General features: G+C 37.4%; 1 protein-coding gene across 3 annotated transcripts in view; it reads right to left on the bottom strand.

Annotated features, from left to right (window-relative positions):
* Positions 1-306: 306 nt before the first annotated feature.
* The window catches only part of LOC117362687 (interleukin-1 receptor type 2-like), a 48,813-nt gene continuing 40,532 nt past the window's right edge, over positions 307-8,587 (bottom strand). For 2 of the 3 annotated variants that reach the window (XM_033949489.1, XM_033949490.1), the window contains exon 10: positions 308-1,339. The gene's annotated coding sequence lies outside the window, so the exon portion shown is untranslated. Of the gene's footprint in view, positions 1,340-8,587 lie in introns of all 3 variants that reach the window. The other variant, XM_033949491.1, reaches the window with a different exon arrangement.

Raw genomic sequence — 8,587 nt, 5'->3', positions numbered from 1 at the left:
CCGCCCCCCGCGAGATGGCACCCAGGGTGGTCTTCCACACCCCCTTTATTACGCTACGGAATGCAGACATCACAGAGGTGGAAGGGAGGGAGGGGAATGCCCAACACTACATGGGACAGAAGAACAGATGGAAGAGGATTGAAATAGTTGCCAAAGAATTACCCTGATGTAGCGGGAGATTTTGTAACCCAGCAAAACGCTGGCAGCGTTGGTCACAGCATGGTAGCGTTCCATAGCACAGCGCATTCCTTCCAAAAACAGCTGATAAAAAATGCTTACGACAGATAAGTAATTTAACTGCTATGAACTTTGAAGTTGCTGGTTTGTGAGTTTATGAATTGACTGCATGATAGAGAACACTTTTTCTGAATTATGTATGTGAACGTGAATTTACAGGAAGTCTGAGCACAACATAACGTAGCAAGAGAAGATAAGAAAATAAGAAGAAAAAAAAAGACAAAAACTGAGATATTTAATTATTTATTTGATTAATAGGAAGGATAGATTTTTTTTGCCTATGATCTGATTGGGAGCGAGTGAATCGATCAGGTTTGAAACCCAGCTGGGTTAATTGTTCCATACTCGGAGGCTTTTTTCACCCCCTTATACTCGTATTCATAATTCATATGAATAGCAGTAATATAATAAAAAGTTATCTCAGCAGTACATAATTCCACAGTGGGTGTTTTTTTGTACTTTATATTATTTCCTCTTGTGGTAGTACTACACAACTTAAGCTAGGAAATCAGAAGCACCATGTTGAATCTAGGCACCAGCAGGACAGAATCATTTGGGATTTGCTCCTTCAATTCCCCCCCCCCACACACACACACACACTAATCACGAGACCTCTGGTAAGAGCTGGGGGGGGGGAGGATGATTATTTGTGCTGGGTAAGGTTAGGAACGTGTGCTGGGGAGATCAGGGGATTGGTGGTCTGTCCTGGGTGGTGTAAGGACCTATAACCACAATGCACGTTGCAATATCACTAACTGCGTATGAAGTTGCCAGCACTTACACATGCAAAACAGCCGCTTCAGAAAATTTTTCCATTTCTTTGGAACAAAGTAGAATTAAATTCACACACACTTACAGCATCAGTATTAAGCTATAGAAATGTCAGCGAATGTTTGAAAACATTCTCATATACAGAAACTTCATTCCTATGCTGTTTGGCATTTTTTTATTTCAGACGGTAGGGAGACTGAAATGGCCTTGATGGTTTTCATCTGTTCCCAGCTTCTCTAGTTCTATGTAAACTTAGAGACACAACATCAGAAAGCAGTCTTTCAAAGGAATTTTAATATTTCTTTCAGCAACATCTCGGAAACTGCAGGTCCTGAAAGCAGAAAGAATAAAAGACAAGGTTTATTTTTCTAAGAAGAAAAATACAAGAATATGACTAAACCCCCCCTTTTATGAAGCCGCATTAGCATATTTTTTTTTTTTAATCACCGGCCATGGCGGTAACAGTTCTGACTCTCATAGGAATTCTATGGGCGTTGGAGCTTTTACTGCTGCAGCCGGCAATAAAAAAACGTTAACGCGGCTTCGTACAAGGGGGGATAAATTAGTTGAACACATTCCATTTCTCATTCTTATTGTTGCAATCTGTGCATGACATTTGACCTTTATTCTGCACTGCACTCTACTCACTACGATCAATTTCCTTCCTCTCATAGCATGGGAAAGATTTCCCTATTACACTCATTCTTCTTTAAATGAGTCTATTTATAAATGTGCAACAGATGTGAACCATAAACAAGAAACAAATGCCAACACAGAAGTTCAGAAGAAGAGATGATGAGAAAACGAGTCAAGGCACAAGGCTCAAGTAATGTCAATCAGTATGAAGAAGCCAAAAGAAGCTATGTGGACTTCATAAATAAACTCCTTATACCATATAACTCTCACAGGTCCCCCGCTGTACCTCCCAAAACTTGCTCTCAATCCCTTCACTAAGACACATTAGTACGATGCGTACAGCCATTTTTTTCAGTTACAGCGCCTTCCCTCCGGAACTCCACACCAAATCATCTACAGGAAGAAACTTCTTTAACCTATTTCAAATCCAAATTAAAAACCTGTTTAAAGATGCTTTAAATCTATAACCGTCCTTTTAAGGATGCTGCTTTTTTATTTCAAAGATTCCACTCTTGCTCCCCTACCTTATGTATTCCCCCTGATATCTTCTTCTATAAATAATGTATATATTTTTTTTACTTTATTTCATTTTTAATGCCAACAAAAAGTGCAATACAATTTATATAATGTATGTCTAACCTCTTCCCTTTTGTTCCAGTGCGTCCATATGTCTAGTTCGTCTTTTAATTGTTTAAAAACCTTATAAGTCTTGAACTAACAGTTATAATGTATTTCCCATTTTTAATATTATTTTATATACGTTGCCTTGAAGTCTGAATATACCATATAACAAATTTTTAATAAACTTGGAAACTTATCTTTCATAGTAATAGGTACTCAGAAACGTGAGCCTTATTTTTTAATAAATTGGTTGCAAAAATAAAAATCAGAAACATTTACGTGTGTTGCTTTAATAGCTGACAATTACATCCTTAAACTTCTTTCTCCTGCACATTTCATGATGGGTTTATGGAGCAAAAGTAGACAAACATGTTAGTTGTCATTTTAGGTTTCCAGCTGGTGTAATGCTCATTGGAAAGTTTATTTTATATGTTTACGATTATTGCTATATTTTACGTTTATGATTATTGCTATATTACTGTGTTGCATTGATTTTATTCTGTTTTGTGCTATTATTATTTTAATTGTTTTTGTAGTGGGTAAACCCCTCTGCTTTAATATATTTGGTGTATCATGGGCTTTAATTCCATTCTGCCATGCTGGCTTGTGATACCATCCGACTACACTCTGCACTGTGTCTGATTTTTGCTCGCTTTGCTTTTGTAAAGGACTCTTGGCCGTGACCCTGACACTGTCAATCAAGAGAGTATATGGCTCAGTCTGGAGGCATGCAGTAACTTTGACTAAGGACATTTGCGTATTCATCCCCAGGCTTGGAGCCTCAGAAATTGGGGGTGGGGATATCCAGATGACGTCAAAGACATATTTGTGGCTTGCCATATCTATAACAATGGAGTTGCAGGACAGTTACCTATTAAGATGATGTCATGATTTGAAGGACACTTCTGATAAGGGGTTGTATAAAAGAAGCACCTACAAAAGGCATAGCAAAGCACTCATCCGGAACACCACGAACTACATCACAATGGCCAAGAACATCAACAGAGGCAACTGCCTATGTGGATGACTCGATATCAACTAACTGAGGTTATGACTATCTCAGCCATATGACTACAATGGGTTCCGTAGATGGGTTTTTCCATAGGGCTAACATCTGCTTATCTTATTATTTTACATATTTATGTCAGGAAGTTTTAAATTTTACCTTTTACTTCTATTGTGCACTTTATCTTTGTAAATAAACTACAGCTGTATATCAATTAAAATTTTTAATCACAATCACATGATTAAAAAGTTTTTAATCGTGATTAATCGCATAAATTAAAATATTTTTAATTATTTCCCACTGCAGTTCCTTGTGACTCTGGGCAAGTCACTTAACCCTCCATTGCCCAATTACAAAATAAGTACCTGTATATAATATATAAACCACTTTGAATATCGCCACAGAATGGTAGTATATCAAATCCCAACCCCTTTCCCTTTCATGAAAGACTGATAATCTATCTCCCTCCCACCCCCAGATCACCACCTTGGCCATAGATTCTACTGGTGACCCCTCCAATTCAGCTCACTCCCTTCTCTTTACCCACAGTTTGGCATCTACCTCCCCACCACCACCACTTTTCTACCTTAAAGATGGTTGTCTGTTGGTTCCCAGCTCTGAAGTTTTCCTTCTGGCCCATTCCGCCTCTTTTGACATCACTTCCTGTCTGTGCATGGGCAGGACCAGTAAGAGAAAAAGCTTCAGACTAAGCTGCAGGCAGCAAATGTGCAATACTGCCACTGCCATAGAGCAACAAAAGATCATCTTTAACATAGATCAGTGCAGGGAGCTGGTGATGTTGATTTGCAGGTGGGGGCAGATGCTGGATAGCACCATGGACAAGGGTTGAGAGTAAAAGAGAGCAGAAGAGATGTTTGGAGGAGACAGGAGATTTTGCTACACAATTCTTAATCACAATTTATTTTTTAAATTATGATTAATGCATTAATCACAGAGTTAACTGCAATTAACTTGCAGCCCTAAAATAACCCTTTTTAAAAAATTTGTTACATGTAGTCTTTGTAGTGGAATTTCTGAATTCTGGGGCCCTGTTTTTAGATGTGTCACCCCTAGATTTAGTCCCACTATTCACAGTAGGCGGTCAGTATCAACTATTACCCTCACATGATTACTATAGTAGCTTTGTGTTTCCCTTTGTCATACTTTGCTTTGAGTTCCTTATGTGAAAATTATGTGAGTAATAAAATGTTTCTAATAAATGCAAAAACATAGCTATGCTTTAGAAAATAGTTACTCTCTTTTTGCCAAGTATATTTTAAAGAACCTACAATATTATATAGACTGAAGTTTTATTTTAGTTCTGGAAATAATAAAATCTTATCCCCAATCTCTGGGATATGAAAAGAAGCAAACAGATATTAATCATTGAACATAAGAAACCAATGTAGATAAGAGCAAAGTTTCCCTATCTATACCAGTTATTCCATTATGATAATACAAGATAAACTTACCCCCTCTTTTACGAAAGTGCAATAGCAGTTTCTAGCACAAAAAGCCACGCTGAATGGCCCGTGCTGCTTCCGATACTCATAGGAACTCTATGAGCGCCGGAAGCAGTGTGGGCCATTCAGCAAGGCTCTCTGCGCTAGAAACTGCTATCGCAGTTTCATAAAAGGAGGCCTTAGGCCCTCCTTTACAAAGCCACGCTAGCATTTATAGCACCGGCCGCGGTGGTAAGAACTACGATTCTCATAGGATTTCATACCACTCATCGGAGTTCATACCACTGCGGCCGGCGCTTAAATCGCTAGCGCAGCTTTGTAAAGGAGGGGGATAAATAGAAAAAACCTAATAAACAGAAGTAATTTGATTTTTATGTGATAGGGTACATGATGCCATTCAAGCATCTTCTTTGTTTCCTCAACTTTAATCTCTGTGCTGTCAAATAAAGCCTTTTAAATTAAGAGCTAGAATGTATAGGTCACAGTGTTTAGCTTAGGTTATATTACACAATGGAAAAAGTTATATACTCAAGAGATGCTTGAGATCTCAGTGTGGGAAAGGAAATTCCAGAAACACAGAAGACACATCAAACTTTGTTTACCCTTGAACTTAAGATATTCAAAATGAAAAAGATTATCTGAGACGGGACATGCCAAACACATTTGTACTCTTGGAAGAAAAACATGAGAACCCAGGGCCTGACTCTAATTACAGTGTTTAAAGTGCACTAAATTGATTAAAGATTAGGTCAAGATATTTCTGATCACATTACAACAGTTTAGAGACAGCTGCCTTTTTACTCCTGAATTGCTATTAATAAAAAAAAGAGATTTTCTTGCACAGCATGGTTTCTCCCATTTTTCACAGGAAATGTTCTCTATAGGAGGCTAAAGCCTCTTCTGAACTGCAAAAAGATTTTGCAAAAATGCACTTTGTATGAAAAATAGTACAAAAAGGGTAATTTGATAAAGGGGTGTCTATTTGTGAGTGCTAAGAGAGTGCCTATTTGGAATCCTAAAGACAAGTAGGCACCTACTTGTTTAACAGAGCATTAATGTAATAGGTCAAAGAGACACCTATAGTTAAGGTACGATTGCTTACACCAGTGGTCTTCATTGCAAGGTCCATGTGCGATGGCTGGCCTGCTGTTGAGGATTTCTGAAACTTATAGGTGCGATGGATAAGGTGTCGCAGAAAATTGAATTTATGAATGAATTAAAATAAGGTGTCTATTAAAAATCTGGGTGAGACATCTAGTGACAAAGTCTGAGGCAATTATAATTAAGGATTGAAAGGCTTAAATTTCTGATTCTACATTTTAGCTAATGCTAAGGAAGTTCAAAAGTTTAAGTCTGACTTGTGACTTTTAAAACATAAGTAAATTTGAAGAGTTCAAGATGGTGACAGAGTGAGATGCGTTTTGAGTGGCTCCTGTGTGTTGCCGGCAAATTATAACTATTTTCAAAGTTACCTGTTATTTTTGAGGATGCCGAAACACAGGAGTAAGCAGAGGAGTGTTCTTGCTGCCTCCTCTTCCACTTCAACAACGCGCCAGACAGCGATAACAGCCTTTCTGGTGTGGGCGTTTCTGTTGACCGAGGAAGGCAGACCTTGGTCATGCTTAGCCCATTGGGGCTTGCAGTTCCCCCATGTACTGGGACGATATCAGGGATGCCTACAGCCTTACAGGAAGCGCCGGAGCTACTATCTCCGTCAACACTGCAGGTTTCACTCCTGACCCCGGAAGGAAACTACAACTTGCCGACTTCTTTGCAGTTGGCTCTAGCAGTGGGAAGATGAGCACTACGGAGTGAGGCAGAGATTGAGGGTCCCATTTTACTGTCAGAGGAGGCGACCTATGTGGTAGAGTCTCTATGTGGTAGAGACCTATGTGGTGATTTCTCTCCCTGCCCCTCTGTCTAGACCAGCAGTAATTGACATGGAAGCTATCGGGAGTGTAGTGGAAAATCTACATAAGGTTTGCTCACAATTTATTTCCTTAGTACAAAATGCTAATGTTAATTTTAAGATTTTTGAAGATAAAATGCAATAACATTCCATTAAAATGGACAAAGTTGAAAAATCAGTGGCGGAAATGAAGATTTCTACTAATTTGTAACTGAAAGACAAAAATGTACTTACTAGAAAAATTGAAAATCTGGAAAATGCGAATAGAAATTTAAATTTGAGATTCTTAAATTTTCCTGTCTTTAGATTTCAGTCTTCGAGGGATTTATTTCATTCATTCTTTTAAGTTTAGTTTTGAAACATTCAGAAAATAATATGCCACCTTCGCAAAAATTGTATTATCTAAATATTCCTAAAAAAGATAAAGAAAAAGTGCACGAAGAACTTGATCTTACTAAAATGTTAGAGTCATCACAGACAGAAAGTATGTCTAGAGCAGGGGTGTCAAAGTCCCTCCTCGAGGGCCACAATCCAGTCGGATTTTCAGGATTTCCCCAATGAATATGCATGAGATCTATTTGCATGCACTGCTTTCATTGTATGCAAATAGATCTCATGCATATTCATTGGGGAAATCCTGAAAACCCGACTGGACTGTGGCCCTCGAGGAGGAACTTTGACACTCCTGGTCTAGAGCCACTTTATTGGTGACTTTTGTCTTTCTTCAAGATAAAGAAACAATTCTTTGCCTGTTCCATAGGACTAATAATGTTAAATTTTATGGACTCAAAATTTCAATTTTTCCTGATATATCGAAATGGACACAAGCCAGGCGTAAGAAATTCCTGGCTTACCGTCAGTCTGTTCTTGATTTAGGAGCAACCTTCCAATTGCGTTTCCCATGTAAATGTTGCATTACATATCAGGCTAGTAGATATATCTTTTATGAACCCGATCAGTTACAATTTTTTCTTGAAGGTAAAGCAGCAATTTCAAAAACTCCAGAGACTACTGTCAAAACTGCTGATCAGGCCACGTAATTGATCCCAACTGTGCTCTATAATTTGATTTGATTTGTTTCCTTTATCCAACTTCCCTTGGATGTGATCGATCTCTTCTCTCTAATGTGGACTATATTCATTGTTATTTTATGTGTTATTTTATGTTTCATTTTTTCTTAAGTAGATTTATTGTATTTCCTTTCAAGTGATGTATTTTCAACTTGTAAAAAGAATATAAATTTAAAAAAAAGACATAAGTGAATTAATATATCACTGTTTAAATAATCATGGAAGTGAAAGATAAAGATTCTAGAGGAAAAAGGAAAACTGTCTTTGTATATAGACTTACACATAATCATGTGAATGCTTTGTGAAAGCCACTGTTTCTTATAGATAACGAACACAAAAGTTAATTAAGAGTACACACAGATGTTAGGAAGTGTCTGGAAAGTCTGTCCTTATAAACCAGGAAGTAGAGCTTTTCTACTGACACGATGTATATTTGACAGGTTACAAATGTTAGTTGTTATATGGAGAAAAGGGGTAACACTGACATCTATTAGATTTGTTAAGTAAATACTGCTCTATCTTTTACATTGGAAATTTATCTTTAGTTCAGGCTATCAAGGGTTAACTTGGACAATTATATGAAAAAATATGTTTTTGTAAATGAGCTAGGCTCCACAGGATATACGTGTTTAGGAAGACTATTGTATGTTAATGTCAGAGAAAAGATAAAATGTATAGCTTTGACTAGATTTTGTTGAAGGAGTTTGAACAGGACAATGTAATGCAAGGGTTTTTTTATTCCTTCCAATTGATATTTACTTTGCATTTATTATAATAAATATCGAAGATTTTGTTTTAAAGTCTTCAGTGTTTTGTGTCCAATTTTACATATCAGGATGGGAAACTCTTCTCTTAAAGCTTAAGAGAGGAATTT

This window comes from Geotrypetes seraphini, chromosome 6 (assembly GCF_902459505.1).
Source record: "Geotrypetes seraphini chromosome 6, aGeoSer1.1, whole genome shotgun sequence".
NCBI classification, from domain to species: domain Eukaryota; kingdom Metazoa; phylum Chordata; class Amphibia; order Gymnophiona; family Dermophiidae; genus Geotrypetes; species Geotrypetes seraphini.
Note: the sequence above shows the minus strand (reverse complement) of the source record. Positions and strands in the feature narration are given on the sequence as shown.